Here is a 21,832-nt window from a genome sequence, read left to right as displayed (position 1 = left end):
TGTTTTCAGTACTTGATCGCTGCGCTCGAGGAGGGCTAACCACCGGAAAAGGCATGACGCATGCACGCCTTCCACTAATGAAAGCAAGCAGATTTTAAAAGGCAGGCCCACGAACCAATGAAAAACACTGACGTGACATGGGAGGGGCTCCGAGCCCTTTTCTAACTAGTACACCGTCTCGCAAGCGATACGCATGGGCAAAGCACAAGCTACGCAGGCTCGACCCTAAAAAAGATACTCAGACTTGAGTGTATTTTAAAATGTTCAGGCGTTTTTACTGAACGACTACATGGCAGTGACCATGATTATGTAAAAATATCATAGAGATAGAGAAACAAAGGGCTAGGTCCATCACGTTACCTTATCAGAGTCTAGCTTTGTGTTTAGACAATGCTGTGATGCAACTCGACAAGTTCTTGGCAGTGACCGGATGTCATAACCCGCAATTGTGCAATGGGTTGCACATGTTCCACTCATTAATATTCATCGGGAGGAATTTGCTTATGTGACTTTTTGCTAACAGCTGCAAAGGCGCAAATATGAGCATGCAGTCGTCAAGAGGCCAGCTCTTGGTGCCCTCTGCTAGCATCTCCCTCTTCCAATGTGGAAAGTTTCCAAAATCGTCAGTTTTCTCTCTGCAAAAGGTTATCATCTATATTGATAAGCCCATAACAAATTACCAACAGGAACGTAGGCTGCACCTGCCAGCTGTTTGTAGCATAGATAGGTAGTCTGGTCCTAGTGGTGGCAGGCATGGAAAATAAAAGACACACAGTAAATATGGCCATACAGAACAAGCATCTGCAATGCAATGGCTCTCGAATTAGCTTGAGTTAGAGCTATTGGTGCTGTAAATTCATAACTGGACTTTTCTTGCTGTATAAATTGGTGAACCCTGCCTCACAATTTGTCCTGCCACATAATTCTAGTGGTCCTGCTTATAACTAAAGCACTTCAATTACCGTCTTCCTCTATCTGCAGCCAAAAATGAAAATGCTGCCATTTAGGATCCTAATTTAAATGTGCAATGTTAATTTCAATAGAGTACCACTTTCGCCACCCCACCATCAGAGTTGCTAGCTGGCTAACACAATTCCCAAAACAAGAAAGCCACAGAGGAGTAACGAGAGAAATAAACTAGAACAGTCACCCAAACATATCAAGAGTGTTCAGTCATAGTATAATAAGGTTGTTAAGTTGGTCTGAATCATGGTCATAACTGCAATAAGGAGAGATTAATGAAACATATACAATTATCATATAAACCCAATAAAAACCTTTATCAGAAAAAAATGTTTGGCATAAGACTGTAAAGCTCAGAACAGCCCCTAGAGGACACCACAATGAAAATAGCATTTGTAAGAAACATGGTCATGTTACCATATACTTAGCTCCTACAGGGCATAACCACATGAAAAGAAAATGACTGAAAGTATTGCAGCGTAACCATATATTTAGCCCCTAGAGGGCGTAGTGCATTGTACATTGTTATGGCTAGCAGGCCTACTGCAACAATATTATAAACAAGACCCTTACAACAAAGTACTCTCAGCTGTAAAAAGTTCCAGCCATAAGAAAGGTTAAAAAGGCACTGGATGGAGAGAGAGGTTATTATTTTTGGGTCACCACTAACCTAGTGTGGGGACCCAGAGAGGATCCAGACAGAAACAGCAGGTTGTGGTGAACGTTTTGGAGGGGCCCCATTGTCCCCGGACCATCACAGGTCGAGTTATGAGCAAAAATGTTTTGTAAAAGAATGCCCTGCAAAGCATTATGGGATGACCAAGTGTAGCAAATATTGTAGTATGTTGACTGTAATGCTCAAAACAGCCCCTACAGGACACCACAGTAAAAGTAGCATTTGTAAGAAACTGGTCACGTAACCATATACTTAGCCCCTGGAGGGCATAACCACATGAAAACAGAATGGCACAAAGTAATGTAGTGCAACAAATTATTAGCCCCTAGAGGGCTTAGTGCCTTACACATTTTCAAGCCTACCAGACTTACTGCAACACTAAGACCCTTAGAACACAAACTACTCCAAGCTGTAAAACAAAAGTTCCAGCCATAAGAGAGCTTGAAAAGGGACTGAATGGTGGGAGGGGTTATTATTTTGGGGTCCTCTAGCCTAGTGCGGGGACCCTGATATGACCTAAACAGAAAGAATGTGTCATGATGAACATGTTGGTGGTGGTCCCACTGCCCTAGGACCACCACAGGCTGAGGTAAGGGCAAAAATGTTTTAAAAAAGAATGCTTGCAAAGCATTATGGGGCAACTTTTCTAGAGGGCAGTGACTATTGTAGTATCTGCTCTTCTGCAGTGCCGGGAGAGGCCGTTGCAGATTTCTGTATTTTTAGTAAAGCATTTATCAATTCTAAGTGTTTTTAGGAAAGCTACGAAGCATGAAGGGAAGAGCCAAAATAAATGACTGATTAGGTGACAGTGTGAACAATGTGACCAGCGCTCGAATACCACCGATGGAGTTTGGGCTGTTGGTGCTGAGGGCCATGGCTGCCATGAAGCACAAAGGGGAGAGACAAAAGAAACAAGCGTTTACAATGCAATAGGTCTCACATTTATTTGAGTTAGAGCTATTGACATTGTAAATTCATAACTAGACTTCTCTTGAAACATAAATTGGCCAACCCTGCTTCATAATGTCGTCTTTTCCTGCCATATAATTGTAGTGACCCCGCATTTAACTAAAGCACTTACATTTACCTTCTGCCTCTATCTTAAAACAAATACAATTATCATATAATCCTTTATCAGAAACAAACTTTTGGCATTAGAGTGTAATGCTCAAAACACCAAAACAAAATATAATTTTGGATGTATTGGCGGGTGAGAGGAAAGAGGGAGTCCGGAGTAAAGATAGAGAGGACAAGTGGCGTAGTAACTGTGTCATGGGCCATGGAGTAACAAAGGAAAATGGCTGACTGGAATTTTGGTAGGAAAATAGAGCAATAATTAGAGTTCAGTGAGGTCCGTAGGTCTCTTGACTCCGGTACCACTGCACCTGTAGCTCCATTAATAACTAGGCCTCAGGAGAGACAGCGATTGGGCAGAAAAAGAGAAGCGAAAGGAATACAACAGACAAAAGGAAGAAAGAGAAGGGGTCGCAAAGAAATAAAAGAAAGAAGGGAAAGAAAGAACAAGAAAATGAAAACACAACTAAAAGAAGAAATAGAGCAAATGTGTGAGACAAAAGAAAAAAGGGAAGGAAGTAGCGAACTAAAGATAAAGAGTAAAAAATAATGAAAAAAGTGTGAAAAGAAAGAGAAAAATGAACATTCGAGAAAAAACAGAGATGGTGAGAGAAACATGTAGGGACAAAAACCAGGGCATGTATGCACGGACACATTTCCTACAGACAGAATGGGAAAACCACTTTGACACTTCGGGTCCTGACAAGTAACTTGTGGCTTCACCATACAGATGGGAAAAAGATGGATTTATATTAAAACGTGAATTGACAGAGAAAGATAAGAAAAACACCAGAGAAAAGAAGGAAGAAAGATCTAAACAAAAAAAAAAGTAAAAGGACCCATACTGAGTCAAAGGAAAGAGCAAATAAAAAAAGACAAAGAAAGAATGAAGGGAAGAGAAATAAATAGTGAAAGAATGAACACGTAATGAAGAAAAAAGAGGAACGAAACAAGGAAAAAATAACCATGTTTTTGCAAGTTTGAATGAGGAGGTAGGAAGAGGGAAATAAAAAAAATAAAAAAAATAAAGGGCGAGGAGTAAAAATAAACAGTTGAAAGAAAGAGCTAAACTGTTAACTGTGTGGATTTTAAGAGCTGGAAAGAGAAAAGTGGGGGAGAAAGAAAACAATGACTGTAAACAGAGTAAAGGAAAGAACAGAGTGAGATAGGTGAAACAGACCCTCCCAAATAAAGATGGAAGCTAAGAATAGATATAATTGGCTCCCCTATGTCCTCATACAGAAGTCAGAGTGTGGAACGGCAGGGGGACTCCAGAACAGCAGGTGGTGCATTAGCAGAGTTGTATGTGAAACCCAATACAGCAATATTGGGGCGCTTCAGATCAGGATTGACTGTATAGACAGAGCTGTGTCCTGGCCCAGGGCTGGAATAACAGAAAAGCAGTGGGTGAGGAATGAAAAACAGATTGCTGTGTTTGGAATAATAGGGCACTGCAGGTTAAGGTTGAGGTGCACTGACAGAGTTGTGTGTGGGCTGCAGTACTGGAACAGTAACGGGCACACAAGGTCAGAAATGAGGTGTGTTAATGGAACTATGTGGGGAACCTAGTATTGGCATGCCAGTGTTGCAGAGTGTTAGCCTGGTGAAGCTGCAAGTGGATCCCAGCATAGGAGAGGCTTTAGTATTTTGCTCTTTTGGGTCCAGTATCGGCTTGGCAGTGGGGCTGAATATTAGAATTGAGCTGCGGGGCCCAGTATAGGAAAGGAGGTGGCTGGGCCGGGGTAGAACTGAGGTGCACTGATGGAGCTGCGCCTGAGGTCCCAGTACAGGAACCACAGAGTGTACAGACTGTAAGAACTAAAGTGCTCTGGCAGACCGTGTGTGTGGTGTTTTGGCAAGGGCAGAGCTGAGGGTTTGGAGTGTGAGAATTCAGGTGCACTGATGGAGCTGCACCTGAGGTCTCAGTACTGGAAAAGCAGTGTGTACTGACTGTAAGAACTAAAGTGCTCTGACAGACAGACTGTGTGGGGTTCTGGCATGGCTGAGGGGCTTGGAGTGTGTGAACTGAGGTGCACTGATGGAGCTGCGCCCAAGGGCACAGTACTAGAACAGCAGTGTTCACTGACTAAGAACTGAGGTGCTCTGGCAGACAGCATGGGTGGGGTTCTGGCACAGGCACAGCTGAGGGGCTTGGAGTGTTTGAATTGAGGTGCACTGACGGAGCTGCGAGTGGAATCCCAGTATGGAGAAGAAGTGGGCACTGTCTCTAACTATTGCGGAGCCCTGGTAGAGATCGGTGCCTAAGCTATAAGCAATTACAAACAATCATCCACCTTGGGGACCACAGGCAGGCACACTTGGTTTAGAAAATCCAAGCCAAGGAAGGGCGGAGCTAGGCAGCTGAGAGAGAGTACAGGGAGCCCAAAAGGAAAAAATTTGACCAAGATTATAAAAAACCGATTTATTGCCTCATTTACAACTAAGCTCAGAGCAAGAATGCTCTGCAAATGAAAAGGGAAGCTTCTCTGGACAGGAGCAGGAAACAAAGTTAAAAAAGTCCCCTACAGACCAGATAAACAGGACAAAGCGTAAATATACAGTAGTTGGTCCCTGCTCTCATACAGAAGGTGGGACAAAGAGACATTACCGACACTAGCAAGCAAGGATTTTTAAATGACAATGAAACTAATAAATTAAATAGCTGGAAGCCCACAGAAGAAGTATACTTAAAAGTATACAAGAGGTCTTAGGCTTATGCTCGACCTAAAAAAAAATAGTTCACTCAAGTTTAAGTATTTCTGCAATTGTCCATGTAACAGGGTCAGTCTGCAAGACGGTAACAAAACCGCCCTAAGGCAGGGCAAATGTAATGCAATTACCAATTACATAGGGGATTTTTTAAAGGCAAGGCCTACAAACGAGTGAAGGTGATGGGCACGAGGTGAGCGTGGTTAAAAGCCCACAATACTTACAACATGTCAAAGCGTTTGCGCGCTCGACCTAAACGTTTATCAACTGAGGGCAAGTTTAATGTAAGACACTGGCTTGTTGCGCAACGAGATATACCCTCAGTCCAGACACTAGATTTGTTAGAGCAAAAATGATCTAAAATATTATAACATAACTAAGCACTTTCAAAAGAGTTAAAGATCAAAATGCAACAACACTTTGAAGGCCTACAAACGAGCTCATCTTTGACCAAAAGTGTTAAAAATGACAATGAACGGCCATCAAAGTCAGGTTAAACAACAACTAGATTTGCGTTTCCTGCCCGAAAATATTTTTTCGGGTGATCGCTGTTTTTCTTGATCACGTATCTTTCCTGCAAATACAAAGTTTACATTCTAGTAGTCACACCCAGAGTAAAGCTGTACATTGGCAATCATATTTTTGTCAAAATTGTTCCTTGCCACCAGATCAGATTTCCTCACTTTGAAACCCTGCGTGATACTGGAGTCTGTGTATCCGTCTCCAGCTGTATGTCGCACCTGGCGCTTAGACTTTTAGGGTTATATTCAGCTAAGAACGCGCAGGACATGCAGCTGCTAACGCATCCCAATCTGATTAATTTATTCACTCTGGGACTCGTTTTAGGCCAATGAATCTTTTGACCCTGATTGAAGACACCTCAGAACGAGATAACTAATCAACATGTCAATCAATATGTCAATAACGTCATCAATAAGACTCAGGAACCACCATGACCTTGCAGTCATGAATAACCACACCAGTTTAGTACAATTATATGGAGTTTATTCCCTATTGATTACAATTCTACTAGCAAGTTTATTAGTCTCAGAACCATAAAGCACATTAGCATTGTCATATTATGGCAACTCGAATAAGATTTCGTCAAAGCAAAGATCACAAACATTAGTACATAGCACGACGTCAACATAGGCTAACCTTAGCAGAGTAACATTAGCGCATCATTTAACAAAGCATTGAACCAGTAATTTGTCTGATTTCATCCGTTTTAGTGAACCCCTTATCTAACCTCGAATTAGCATTGGCATGTTGGGCTTCATGAAAAACAATTTGGTAACATCAATTTGAAAAACATCTAACTATGGTCTCTGTCAAAAGAAGCAGTTGGTACCTAGAAAGAAAAGGCAATCAGACAATTACAGTTCATCATCATATAGTTACCCTCCGTATTGGGTCAGCATACAGATTCAGTCTTCATCCTCAGGACATCAGTTGATTCGCCATCAGCCAGGGAATTCAGCAAGAATGGGTAAGAAGGGACACTTCCCTCATAAGGAGGAAAAGTATATAATGGGCAAGGCAAGAGCAAGGTTGGTTTGGGAAACCAAACTGCAAAGTCCCTATGCAGAGTGACAAAATGTCTGGGTCATATCAAAGTTCGCAACGGCATCTCCTCTAATAGCTCCTTGTGTCATAGGTTTTTATCCCTTTTCTGTTGTACAGTCCCCTAATTTTCGATTGGTTGGGGTTGGCACCCCACTGTCTCCTTCCAATAGGTTTGCAATGAGTTCATAAAAATTGTCACCCCATAACAGTTCTCACGTAGTTTATTGGTTCTTATGATTGACGTCTCCAGCGGGCAGAATGTCCGGTATGATTTCATACTCTCGTGGTCCTCTCGCATCTTCAGTCAGTAGGTGCATTGTTTGTACCGGTTCAGGCGACCTTGTACCTGCTATCAGTCTACAGTGTTGCATTCAGCAAAAATGTTTCTTCTAACAAGTCGAATTTCATGAGAATGGATCTTCTACGGTTATATTCATCCTTTAGCTTTGGAAAAGTACAAGTACATGTCCTTCAGCAAGTCAGCATACTGCACGTTAGAAAATCACATTTAATATGAAAACTGGGCAGCTAGGCCTCGACTCATGCTAACTAAAGCCTATTGATTTATTAACAAAACCTTAACATATAACTTTTAATATTAGTGTAAAACTTATATTTTAACATATCATCTTTCATTATTAGCTAGTTTCATTAGTCATTGTATATATTGGCAGCCACTCCCCGTGGGCACATTTCAAGCGCACGTTTAGCAAAAACACATTAATACATTTTCTATGCGGCATTATTACGCATTAGTTCATAAACATTTCATGTTAAATTTTGAGTAAGTGCTACACTCTCTCAGTCCCTCCTCTGATGACACTTGTCATCACACAGAACCTTTCCCTTCACAACCTTTCATTTTTCTTAGTACACAAATTTCAACTTCTTCCCCCCTGTGTTATTTTTCCCAAATTTCTTGGAACATTTTCTCCTTTTCCTCTTTACTTTTATTGCGTTTTGCCAAATTTCTTTTAAACCTTTTACTAATTTTGCATGATAACCATAGTCCGAATAAACAAGTTAGAACAATCAATATACCCCCTAATATTTTTGCAAGTACCCCATTCCAAATACTACTAAACCAATTCCCTACTTTAGTGATTCCTTTTCCAACCTTTTCCCAGACTCCAGGTTCCTTCAGCTCCTTCAAATCTGCACTATCTTTTGTTAGGTTAGTAAGCATATGTAGGAAGTTGGATTTCAAAGTAAGGAATAGTATGCACAGAGTCCAAGGGTTCCCCTTAGAGGTAAGATAGTGGCAAAAAGAGATAATACTAATGCTCTATTTTGTGGTAGTGTGGTCGAGCAGTAGGCTTATCAAAGGAGTAGTGTTAAGCATTTGTTGTACATACACACAGGCAATAAATGAGGAACACACACTCAGAGACAAATCCAGGCCAATAGGTTTTGTTATAGAAAAATATATTTTCTTAGTTTATTTTAAGAACCACAGGTTCACATTCTACATGTAATATCTCATTTGAAAGGTATTGCAGGTAAGTACTTTAGGAACTTTGAATAATTACAGTAGCATATATACTTTTCACATAAAACACAAATAGCTGTTTTAAAAGTGGACACAGTGCAATTTTCACAGTTCCTGGGGAGGTAAAGTATTGTTAGGTTTTGCAGGTAAGTAAACCACCTACAGGGTTAAGATTGGGGTCCAAGGTAGCCCACTGTTGGGGGTTCAGAGCAACCCCAAAGTTACCACACCAGCAGCTCAGGGCCGGTCAGGTGCAGAGTTCAAAGCGGTGCCCAAAACGCATAGGCTTCAATGGAGAGAAGGGGGTGCCCCGGTTCCAGTCTGCCAGCAGGTAAAGTACCCGCGTCTTCGGAGGGCAGACCAGGGGGGTTTTGTAGGGCACCGGGGGGGGACACAAGTTCACACAAAAAGTACACCCTCAGCGGCACTGGGGCGGCCGGGTGCAGTGTAGAAACAAGCGTCGGGTTTCCAATGTAAATCAATGGGAGACCAAGGGGTCTCTTCAGCGATGCAGGCAGGCAAGGGGGGGGCTCCTCGGGGTAGCCACCACCTGGGCAAGGGAGAGGGCCTCCTGGGGGTCACTCCTGCACTGAAGTTCCGATCCTTCAGGTGCTGGGGGCTGCGGGTGCAGGGTCTTTTCCAGCCGTCGGGATTTTAGAGTCAGGCAGTCGCGGTCCGGGGGAGCCTGGGGATTCCCTCTGCAGGCGTCGCTGTGGGGGCTCAGGGGGGACAACTTTGGTTACTCACAGTCTCGGAGTCACCGGAGGGTCCTCCCTGAGGTGTTGCTTCTCCACCAGTCGAGTCGGGGTCGCCGGGTGCAGTGTTGCAAGTCTCACGCTTCTTGCGGGGATTGCAGGGGTCTTTAAATCTGCTCCTCTGTAACAAAGTTGCAGTCTTTTTGGAGCAGGTCCGCTGTCCTCGGAAGTTTCTTGTTCCTCTTGAAGCAGGGCAGTCCTCTGAGGATTCAGAGGTCGCTGGTCCTTGAGAAAGCATCGCTGGAGCAGGTTTCTTTAGAAGGCAGGAGACAGGCCGGTAGGACTGGGGCCAAAGCAGTTGTTGTCTTCTTTCTTCTTCTGCAGGGGTTTTCAGCTCAGCAGTCTTCTTCTTCGGTAAGTTGCAGGAATCTAAATTCTTAGGTTCAGGGGAGCCCTTAAATACTAAATTTAAGGGCGTGTTTAGGTCTGGGGGGTTAGTAGCCAATGGCTACTAGCCCTGAGGGTGGGTACACCCTCTTTGTGCCTCCTCCCAAGGGGAGGGGGTCACATTCCTATCCCTATTGGGGGAATCCTCCTTCTACAAGATGGAGGATTTCTAAAAGTCAGAGTCACCTCAGCTCAGGACACCTTAGGGGCTGTCCTGACTGGCCAGTGACTCCTTGTTTTTCTCATTATCTCTCCTGGACTTGCCGCCAAAAGTGGGGGCTGGGTCCAGGAGGCGGGCATCTCCACTAGCTGGAGTGCCCTGGGGCATTGTAACACGAAGCTTGAGCCCTTGAAGCTCACTGCTAGGTGTTACAGTTCCTGCAGGGGGGAGGTGTGAAGCACCTCCACCCAGAGCAGGCTTTGTTTCTGTCCCCAGAGAGCACAAAGGCTCTCACCGCATGGGGTCAGAAACTCGTCTCTCAGCAGCAGGCTGGCAGAGACCAGTCAGTCCTGCACTGAACAATTGGGTAAAATACAGGGGGCATCTCTAAGCTGCCCTCTGTGTGCATTTTTTAATAAATCCAACACTGGCATCAGTGTGGGTTTATTATTCTGAGAAGTTTGATACTAAACTTCCCAGTATTCAGTGTAGCCATTATGGAGCTGTGGAGTTCGTTTTTGACAGACTCCCAGACCATATATTCTTATGGCTACCCTGCACTTACAATGTCTAAGGTTTTGCTTAGACACTGTAGGGGCATAGTGCTCATGCACATATGCCCTCACCTGTGGTATAGTGCACCCTGCCTTAGGGCTGTAAGGCTTACTAGAGGGGTGACTTACCTATGCCACAGGCAGTGGGAGGTTGGCATGGCACCCTGAGGGGAGTGCCATGTCGACTTAGTCATTTTCTCCCCACCAGCACACACAAGCTGGCAAGCAGTGTGTCTGTGCTGAGTGAGGGGTCCCCAGGGTGGCATAAGACATGCTGCAGCCCTTAGAGACCTTCCCTAGCATCAGGGCCCTTGCTACCAGTTACAAGGGACTTACCTGGGTGCCAGGGTTGTGCCAATTGTGGAGACAATGGTACATTTTAGGTGAAAGAACACTGGTGCTGGGGCCTGGTTAGCAGGGTCCCAGCACACTTCTCAGTCAAGTCAGCATCAGTATCAGGCAAAAAATGGGGGGTAACTGCAACAGGGAGCCATTTCTTTACAGCATACCTCTAATCTTTTTACTATTATCAGGAATGAATGCACAACAATGGCGCTCATTAAGCATCTTACAGACTCCGCCACTCTTCGCTAAAAGAAGGTTTAAAGCAAGCCGGTTTTGAAGAGTCACAACCCTCTCCGCAGAAAGTTCAGTATCCATCAGGAGTATAGCCCCTGTGAAGTTTGTCAGCATGTTATCCACAACAGTAGACAACTTTCGAATCTTTATGGAGTTTAAGATAACCCCTACTGAAGGAATTATGGCTCCAAATATGTCACCAACGACAGCAGCCGCCGTCTCTCTCTTTTGTTTAGTGTGATGTAATTCAGACATTTTAGGAAGTTGTTTTAAGTCGTCAATCTGGTAGATCTTTGGAAAAACTATTCCCAAATAACATGTCCCATACCATCCCTTTGGAAGACGGTAATAAGCATTAAGTACACATATATAATAGATCCCAGGGATCGCTGGATCCTGTCCATTTAACATGAACGTCCATTTACTCTAAAAACAAAAACACATGCCTGCACTCACTCGTTCCCACAAATAAAGTGTCATGCTCAGATTTCGGCCTATATATACAAAGCCTTTCTATGTGTAATGCATCTATAGCTAATTTGCCTTGTGTCTTTATTGCACTATAAGCATAATAATTTGCAAATGTTTGTTTTTCTAATCCCTTTTCTAACCTTTCCTTTAATGCCTTTCGTCTATCATCAGTGTGATCTAAGAAGCTCTTTTCTACAGGTGTTAGTAAGCAAGTTAGATTATTGCGGTGCACATAAGCTGTTCCAAATGTCAGTTTCGGCTCAAAGAAACCACTAACTAATTTTATGCTGTGTTCCTTAGCTAATTTATTTAGAAAATCAATCACAGGCACAAAAGAAAACACTATGTCTAAGTTAGAATAGAAGTATTGAACATGTTCTTGATCATAGAATTTCGTTAATAGCAAACTACAGCTTATCCCGTAGGTAAGTGGCAGACTATGGTAAGTAACCCCTTCTTGTACTGACGAAGAAATGTTTGTGCACACATAGCAATTCTTCGCATCCATTGTGTCAACATACTCATTCAGCAAGCGATAGAAGACAACAGTAGATAGTTCCACCTTTGAATTAGTTCCCTCATGCAAGTACTTAGTATCCTGCTCAACCCTCTCCAATGGTGTTAGTGTAGTAGTAGTTTCAGGAGTTGGAGCATTATTAGTTGCATTCTTACCCACCAATGGCATTCCCACAATCACACCTATAATTATTACTGCACATACAATACCCAAGATAACAATCAACCAACCAAGCATCCTACCCTTATCATTATTTCTAAGGTTACTCATGATCTGAAAAGAATCAGAAAGCAGAATAGGATAAAACAAATAATCAACTTTGAGGTAGACTAAAAGCTTTTTTCTTTTTTTTTTCTCTTTTTGTGCCAAATCTCTTTCTTTCAGCAAGTATTTACAGCGTTTCACTCACTCCCAGGACCCTTTGTCAAATCAGGTTAGCAGCTTGTCATAATTGATTTTTCAAAGTCAATTCAGGTTATCAGTGTCACATCCGGTAATTTATCAGTCTCTTTTCTCAGATTTCTCTTCTCTTTAACTTCAACTTTTACCACAGTCTCTTTCTATGGTTGAATTCAGGTGCCGTAGTATTGACCTGGAATTTCTCGATCAAAACAGAACGCCAAGAATTCCTGTTGCCATTCAGCTGTTGTTGCATACGCCAATTCAGGACCTGCGTATCTTCTGTTTGCAACTCTTTTTCTTTTCAGTTTGCGATCCCCCTGTAACTCTCCTTCACTGAGATCTTCTTTCCTGGTTGTGTCAACTTCTTCCTCTATTGTTTCATTAGGGATCACTCGCTCCCTTTCAGCTTGTGGCTTCGGCCAGTTATCTCCTGTAAGTGTTTTCTTTCTGCTCGATCCTTCAGGTTGTTGAACAGTGCCCTCCTCTTGTACTATGGTGTTTTCTCTTGATGGATTTGCAAGTGGCTCAGGAGGAGTCCGAACACCTTGACCTCCTTCTGCCTCACCCCCTTCGCCTTCAGGGTCAGTTATGGGCTCAACTTCAAACCTGTATCCGTCTACTTCTGGGAGAACTTCTCTTTGTGTCGGTTCCCCTGTTGCCTCAGCTGAGATAGGCTCACTGTCACTCCTCTGGATCTCGTTTACTGTTTGAGTGATTAAGCCGTCCTCAGCAGGCTCTCCTTCAGTCTCAGTTCCCCTTTGAATACTCTCCGGCCCTGAGACTTCCTTCTCTGCTGCTGTTGTTGTTTTGGACACTTCAAGTTCCTGATCAGTTGGACACGTCACCTTCTTTGTGTGACTGGCATGCATCCAATTTGGAAAGACCTGCACATTTCACAGCAGTAGTAGTTGTCAGTATTACTTGGTATGGCCCCTTCCAACGTGGTTCCAAACACAACTTCCTCACGTGTTTCTTGACAACAACCCTGTCACCGGCTTTCAGGGTGTGACCTGGATCACTTATCGGTGGCAATGTGGTAGCCTCCACCTGGTGAGAGAAAGAGCAGACCACGTCAGCCAGACCCTTGCAGTAGTCCAACACCATATCATCTGTGATATTCACAAGAACATTTGCAGGCACTGCGGGCAATCTCATAGCTCGGCCCATAAGAATTTCATGAGGAGACAGTCCTGTTTTCTTGTTGGGTGTGTTTCTCATTGACATCAACACTAAAGGCAATGCATCTGGCCATTTCAAATTGGTAGCTGCGCACATTTTTGCCATTCTCGACTTTAAGGTACCATTCATCTGCTCCACTAGTCCTGATGCTTCAGGGCGATAGCTACAATGCAGCTTCTGTTCAATGTTCAATGCAGCACATAAGAGCTTAATCACCTCATTGTCGAAGTGTCTTCCCCTATCTGATTCTAAAGAGATCGGGAACCCGAAAGTATTAACTCCCTAAGCAGCAGTTTTGCTACTGTGAGACTGTCATTCCTACGTGTAGGGTAGGCTTCAATCCAATAACTGAAAATGCACACAAACACCAACACGTATCTCAGACCTCCACACACAGGCATCTCAATAAAATACATCTGCATTCTGCTAAATGGACCTCCTGCTCTTCCAACGTGGCTCATATTCACCACAGTCCCTTTCCCCGCATTCATCTGCTGACAGATGATGCAACTGTGACAGATGACTTCTGCCGCTTGTCTGAATTTTGGATTGAACCAATCGATTTTGAATAACCTGATCATTGCGTTTCTCCCAACATGTGCTTGACCATGGTAAAACCTCGTAAATTGTGACAAAAGACTGTTTGGCAAAACCATTTTCCCCTCCTCTGAAACCCATAAGTCATCAGATCTCTGTACGCATTGCATTCTCTGCCAGGAACGTTTCTCCTCTTTACTAGCACGTCCCTGTGATGATTTTTAACTCATCTAGTGTGTCAACCACCCTTAATGCATAATTTGAGCATGTTTCATTTTCAGGTAACAACTCCAATTGGTCTTGAAACGATATACAGTTCAATGCACAGAACCTTGCGACTTGATCTGCATACCCATTTCCCACTGACACAAAGTCTTGTGACTTAACATGAGCATTGCATTTCACCGCAGCAATTTCAAGAGGTAACTGAATCGCATGCAACAAGTCCTTAATTTTCTCGCCATTTTTAACTGGTGAACCAGAAGAGGTCAGGAAACCCCTCTGTGACCATAGTTGGCCAAAATCATGTACAATTCCAAATCCGTATCTGCTGTCAGTATAGATAGTGACTTTCAGGTTTTCAACTGCGTGGCATGCCCTAGTAAGAGCAATTAATTCAGCCACTTGAGCAGAGTATACTCTTTCGAGCCAGGAAGCTTCTAAGATACCAGTGATTGCACAGACGACATATCCAGCTCTCAGTACTCCTACTGCGTCTGTCAGGCATGAACCATCAACAAATATAATGTAATCATTCTCTTCCAATTGGGATCTTTAATGTCAGGTCTCGGTTTGGTGCACAGATCTGTTACCTCAAGACAATCATGTTCTACCTCCTCAGCATCATCAATGTCTGCATTATCAAAAGGAAGTAAAGTTGCCGGGTTCAATACAGTACATCTCTTCAGAGACACATTTGGTGATCGCAGTATAATAGCTTTGTACTTTGTCAATCTCGCATTTGTCATATGCTGAGTCTTTGTTCAGGTCAACAGAATTTCAACTGAATGTGGGACCATTACTGTTAAAGGATGTCCCATCACTATACCTTCACACTGTGTGAGGCTTTGACCAACTGCTGCAACTGCACGCAAACAACCTGGTAAGGCTGCTGCGACTGGGTCCAAAGTAGCTGAAAAATATGCTACTGGGCGGTTTGCACCACCATGGACCTGTATCAGGACAGACAAAGAACAAGCATCACGTTCATGACAAAACAGTATAAAAGGCTTTGTGTAATCAGGCATACCTAAAGCTGGTGCCCTGCACATGCTTTCCCTCAATTCCATGAATGCCTTCATCCCTTTCTCAGACATGGTTATGGCACCCGGGCCATTCTGAACTTCTTTAACAGTCAGTCTCACCAAAGGTTTAGAGATAATCGAGAAGTTGGGAATCCACTGGCGACAGCAGCCCACCATTCCCAAAAACATCCTGACGTCTCTTATTTGTCGGGGGATTCATCTGCAATATGGCTGTCACCCTTTCTTTGGATATTTTTCTCGACCCTTTCTCAATCAGGTGACCTAAGTACTTCACCTCTTTCTGACAGTACTGCAGCTTCTTTGGGGACACTTTATGTCCATGCTTTCCCAAATGGTTCAGTAAGGCAATTGTGTCATACTTGCAGTCATCTTTTGTTCTGGACGCAATTAACAAATCATCAATATACTGTACTAGAGTCGAACTGAAAGGCAGTTCTAATGATTCCAAATCCTTCTTCAGTATCTGATTGAAGATGGAAAGTGATTCGGAAAACCCTTGAGGAATTCGACACCAACTGTAAACCTTGTCCAGGAATTTGAAACTAAAAAGAAATTGGCTGTCCTCATGAAGAAGCACCGAAAAGAATGCTTGAGACAGGTCCACAACTGTGAACCACTCTGCATCACACGGAACCTGAAACATGATCACGGCTGGATTTGGCACTATGGGGCAACATTTCACCACAATCTCATTCATTTTCCTCAAGTCTTGAACAATCCAAACTTTACCACAAGGCTTTTTCAGACCCATTATTGGTGAATTATATGGGCTGCTCATCACTTCTTTTATAACACCTTGCTTTATAAAGTCTGCTATTATCTGCATCACCTGTATAAGGACGTCGTGTGCCATGTGGTACTGCGGTACCTGGGGAAATACTACATTTGGCTTTACCTCTACTTTGACCGGTTCTACTCCCTTTATTAGTCCCACTTCTTTTCCTGTCAGGTCCCACACCTTCTCCGTCACTGTTCCCTGTAATTCGGGTGGTAAGTCAGTCACTGTGAACATCGGGAATAAAGTTATCAAAGGGTATTCTTCATTTGCGGTCTCCGTCTCTAACTCTGAGAACTGACCATCGTCCCCTTCATCATCACTATTTGTCTGCACTTCAATCCCTTCATTGGAACAGGTAATCGAACACCTTGTTTTGCACAGTAAGTCTCTTCCCAATAGGGATACAGGACTCGAGTCACAGACTACAAATCTATGTAATCCCTGGAAAGTACCGATCTCGACTTGGACTGGATCTGTAATCGGATTTGTCAGGATCTGATTTGCTACTCCTACCACCCTTATGGTATGCCCCGAAAGTGGCAATTTCGGAACCTCTGCACTTCTGACTGTAGAGAGTGTAGCTCCTGTAACAACTAAGAATGAAACCTTATGACCCATCACCTTTCCTTCCACATAAGGTCCCCTCTGATCTACTTCTAGGGACGCTGCAAGCCTGCACTCCTCACTGTCTGAACAATCATCCGACCATTCATAGTTTATTCCATCCTCACCACGCAATGGGAATTGCTGTACTGTGTTATTTTGAATCACTGCTTGACCTGTGACCTGTTGAGGAAGCATCACCTGTGGCTGTCCCATTGGAGCGAATGGTATTTGCATTTGCTGTCTAGGTACCATGGCAATCTGCTGTTGTGCCTGCTGCATTTGTGCTGGTTGAACACGTGGCAATTGTATTTGTTGCACAGGTTGGAGACCCTGCATCTGCACCATGTTATTCTGGAAATTCGAGTTTTGGCCCCTAATTTTTGGACCCCTCACGTTTTGAAATGTACCGGTATCATTGCTTTGTTGAACAGCACCATCATGCACCATCATTGGGCATTCCCGCTTCCAATGCCCCACGCCCCGCACGCGTGACATGGTGACATCTTTTTCATCCCTGGCACATCATTTTGAACCACAACAGTATTCATATCTGGACCGCGGTTCACAAAACCTCCTCGACCTGAACCTCTAGGTTGTGCCTGAAACATGCCAGTTCCCTGCGGTTGTTACTGTACCATCTGCTGTATTCCATTTTCCTGCATCCCTGCTTGTGCTGCCTTAATTTGCATCACCATCACCTTCTCCTTCAACTTTCTTTGGTTCAACCCAATCTCGTCACTACAGTATTTTGCATACTGTAACACCTCATCAATCGGTTTTGCTTGCCAACAGATCAAATGATTCTTAATCATCTGGCTAATCTCTGGTCTTCGCCCTTCAACAAACCTGAACACAAGGTGATTCATGTCTTTCGGTTCTATGACCTTCGTGCCACTGTAATGTTTGAATGCCTTCAACAAACTCTCATAGTAAGCATGTATCGATTCTTTGCCCTCCTGTGAGGTTCGATCAATTTTCAGCCAATCAGTCACTTTCGGCGACACTTTCTGCTTCAAAAACTCAATCACTTAATGATAGTACCTCATCACCTCAGAAGATGGTGCTCCAGTAACCTTGTCCCTTGCCGGTTCCTCTGTTGGCCAATCCACGCCCCTTTTACACTCAAGCCATAAGTCAGCAGGAACTATAATCTCAAACAGGGTATTCAAGTCTTCCCAGAGACATTTCGCAAGCTTCACAAACCTGTCTGTCTGCTGATACCATTCTATCGGCTTCTCCCTCAAACTGGGACAATCATTTGTGAATGACAGGATGTCACCCCTAGACCATGGTACATGGACTAGAACCCCTCCACCTGTCTCTCTTATTGGTAACATCTTTATTGTCCCCGTGTCCGGTGCAGCTTTCGCCTGTTTTGGTTCCGGACCAACACCTTTCTCTTTATCTCGCTTCTTTGCCCATCTGCCTTCCCATTTCTCTAATGCTCCCCAAATTTGAGCACTCTGTAGTATCTCTTTGAGGTGTGCCTTCATTCCAGTATATCTCATGTGATCGAAATCTTTAGGTTCAAAGTCTAACCTATAGCTCCTTTTCAAATGCTTAGTACTTTCTATGTCTATGCCGTATTTGTCCGCCAGGTTTGCCAACCTCTGATGCACCTCGCTCACTTCTTTGGTTATTTTGGGGCACAAATACCTCAATTCTGCTTCCGTGTATGACTCTAACCTGTTCACCCCCATTGTTCCTTCCACTAGTTCAGTGGCTTCTACACCTAGTCTCACAAAATTCAGGTATTCCTCCCTTTCTGACCTCTCTGCGGTCGCTGTAGTAGTCTGCGGAGTGTTGAGCTTGTCTAACCACTCGTTCAATTGTTGCGCTGTTAAGCCTTGCAACGAGACATTTCTAGACTGCATCATTGGTGTCTGTGTTGTATTTGTACTCATTACCTGTGGGGTTAGTGTTCCCAACCCTGCTTGCCTCATCGTCTCCAAAGGAACCCCAATCGAACTAAAGTATAACAAAGATTCAGACCTTTCGACTGTCTGTTCTCCCTGCAAGTATCCAGTGGACCCTCCTCTTATTGCCTCTTGGGTCATTACTCCCTGGTCACATACGCCAGGCTTACCTTGCGCATACAGCGATACTGGTGGACCAACAGTAATTGGCAATGATATAACAGCTGGTGACTGGCCAAGTCCCAAACCCTGTGGAGCATTAACTCCCATAGCTTGATTCATCATAGGTGCTGTAGCTACTGACTGTGGTCCTGCAACAGAAGTGTAACTCTGAACCACCTGTTGCTGCAGCTGGGGCAGCAATTGCGGAGTTGGCTCTATCTGCACTAACTTTGATCTCGTGTATACCGGATCAGGCGCACCATCAGACTCGTAGTTGTTTCTAATACAGCAACATCAGGAAAAAAACTCTGAATCTGTGGTGGCTGCAACTGTATCTGTGTATCTGGCGCAGTGGGTACACCAACACCATTCTGTATCAAAGCTGTATCACTTGTCTGCACTGTACTTGTGTTGCCCTTATATTTTGTGCCGGGTCTTCAGAACCCACACTAGTGCTCGGTACATTATAATTTATGGCATATGGTGGTGGGCGATCATGTAACAACTTATTAAGAAACTCTTCATCGTCTGAATCATCTTCATCTACCCAGGACCTCTGAGTCTCTTTTGTCTTACTAGAGCCCTTGTCTGTCTTACAAGTGGCATTCTTTCCCTGTGACTCGTCCTCTTGGGTTATTGCCGGAAACATCTTAAGTCCGGCAACTATTCCCCTTCTCCACATCTTGGTCTCATTATCCCATCTAGCCTCAGCTTAAGTCTTGTCTGCTTTTTTAATTCTCCTTTCAAATTTCTGCTGTCTGTCGTATGGCCATCAAATCCCAGATTGATAATGCCTTATACTGAGCTGCTCTCGGGGCGGTTTTTGTACACTTAACATCATTTGTAAATTTTCCAAAATTCTTACATTAAACAGTCCGTATTCTGGAAACGCTAAACATCCCTCCTTCTCTGTCAGTTTGCACCACTGCTTTAACCAAAGACATGGCGCGACTCCCTTCTCCTCCATTATGATATAAGCTGGAGTACCCTCAGGCGGTGTAGGCTCCCCCACACTCGCAGTAATGTATGTATCTCCCCTCAAAGCACTCTTTAGAGCCTTGAAAAACTTCATTTTTGCATCTTTTATTTTGTTTTCAATCTAATCAGGAAGTGACTTTAATTCCCAAAACACTCTTCGCCTACCTTCTCAACCAATTGCCTCTCACGGACGGCTGCCAATCCGTGTGCGACCCCTCTCTGCAACTGACTTATCCCAGCGTGGCTCAAATGACGTCACACTCACACACACTGCGGCTGACAAAGTCTTGCGGCTTGTCCTCCTCACACAAAACTAATGCAATATATTGCGAGCGCCTTTAACAACAAAAACCCAAATTTGCCAGTTTACTACAGGAAGGGTAACACAATCGCTTCAGAACTTAACAGTGATTTCACTTGAAGCCTCGGCCGCTACTCTCTCCTTCTCAGCTCCCGCACTCGCAAGCAGAATTCGACCCGCAAATCCTACTCTCGACTTGTCAGTCGTTCATTCTAGTGCACTTTAGAACTTGCCAAGTCTCCATCGAAGGTTTCACTCACACAATTTGACTCAAACTCGACTTGTCAACCACGCCCGATTGACCTATTAAACCGCACAAATTACAACATAAACCAAGTGTCTCCTACACTTGTCAATATACTCCGGAGTCTTAGACCACGCCGGGTCCGTACATCACCAACAACCACGAGGATAATTTTGAGCACAAAGTGCCACACACATTAAGTTCGCCGAATTCCCTACTCTCATACTGCGGAGTACACCCACTCCTACTAAAACAACATTACCTGGCCTAAATCCACACAAATTTCACAAATCACCTGCAATATGCATAAGCTGACCAAGCGCAAATTCTACACCATGCATACTAAAACGCCGAGAACATACCCAACTCACTTAGGCAAGCTCCGAGATTCCGGGAAAGTCATGGGGAATTTAGAGACACATCATTCCTCCAATTTGCATTATTTCGAAAAACACTTTTAAACAACAATGGTCCCTCGTCCTGGGGCCCCAAAGGTCCTAAACCGTGGCTCTGCTACCAGAACTGCTAACGCGTCCCAATCTGATTAATTTATTCACTCTGGGACTCGTTTTAGGCCAATGAATCTTTTGACCCTGATTGAAGACACCCCAGAACGAGATAACTAATCAATATGTCAATAACGTCATCAATAAGACTCAGGAACCACCATGACCTTGCAGTCATGAATAACCACACCAGTTTAGTACGATTATATGGAGTTTATTCCCTATTGATTACAATTCAAGCAAAGCAAGTTTATTTGTCTCAGAACCATAAAGCACATTAGCATTGTCATAATATGGCAACTCGAATAAGATTTCATCAAAGCAAAGATCACAAACATTAGTACATAGCATGACGTCAACATAGGCTAACCTTAGCAGAGTAACATTAGCGCATCATTCAACAAAGCATTGAACCAGTCATTTGTCTGATTTTTTCAGTTTTAGTGAACCCCTTATCTAACCTCGAATTAGCATTGGCATGTTGGGCTTCATGCAAAACAATTTGGTAACACCAATTTGGAAAACATCTAACTATGGTCTCTGTCAAAAGAAGCAGTTGGTACCTAGAAAGAAAAGGCAAGCAGACAATTACAGTTCATCATCATATAGTTACCCTCCGTATTGGGTCAGCATACAGATTCAGTCTTCGTCCTCAGGACATCAGTTGATTCGCCATCAGCCAGGGAATTCAGCAAGAACGGGTAAGAAGGGACACTTCCCTCATAAGGAGGAAAAGTATATAATGGGCAAGGCAAGAGCAAGGTTGGTTTGGGAAACCAAACTGCAAAGTCTCTATGCAGAGTGACAAAATGTCTGGGTCATATCAAAGTTCGCAACGGCATCTCCTCTAATAGCTCCTTGTGTCATAGGTTTTTATCCCTCTTCTGTTGTACAGTCCCCTAATTTTCGATTGGTTGGGGTTGGCACCCCACTATCTCCATCCAATAGGTTTGCAATGAGTTCATCAAAATTGTCACCCCATAACAGTTCTCACGTAGTTTATTGGTTCTTATGATGGACGTCTCCAGCGGGCAGAATGTCCGGTATGATTTCATACT

The 21,832-nt window shown here is 43.7% G+C and overlaps 1 protein-coding gene across 3 annotated transcripts in view; it reads right to left on the bottom strand.

Annotated features, from left to right (window-relative positions):
• TTC13 (tetratricopeptide repeat domain 13) overlaps nt 1-21,832 on the bottom strand; it is an 815,569-nt gene that overhangs the window by 472,145 nt on the left and 321,592 nt on the right. The window lies entirely within an intron of this gene.

The sequence above is a fragment of the Pleurodeles waltl genome, chromosome 5, assembly GCF_031143425.1.
Source record: "Pleurodeles waltl isolate 20211129_DDA chromosome 5, aPleWal1.hap1.20221129, whole genome shotgun sequence".
NCBI classification, from domain to species: Eukaryota; Metazoa; Chordata; class Amphibia; order Caudata; family Salamandridae; genus Pleurodeles; species Pleurodeles waltl.
The sequence above is the reverse complement of the archived record's forward strand: the minus strand, read 5'-3'. Positions and strand labels throughout refer to the sequence as shown.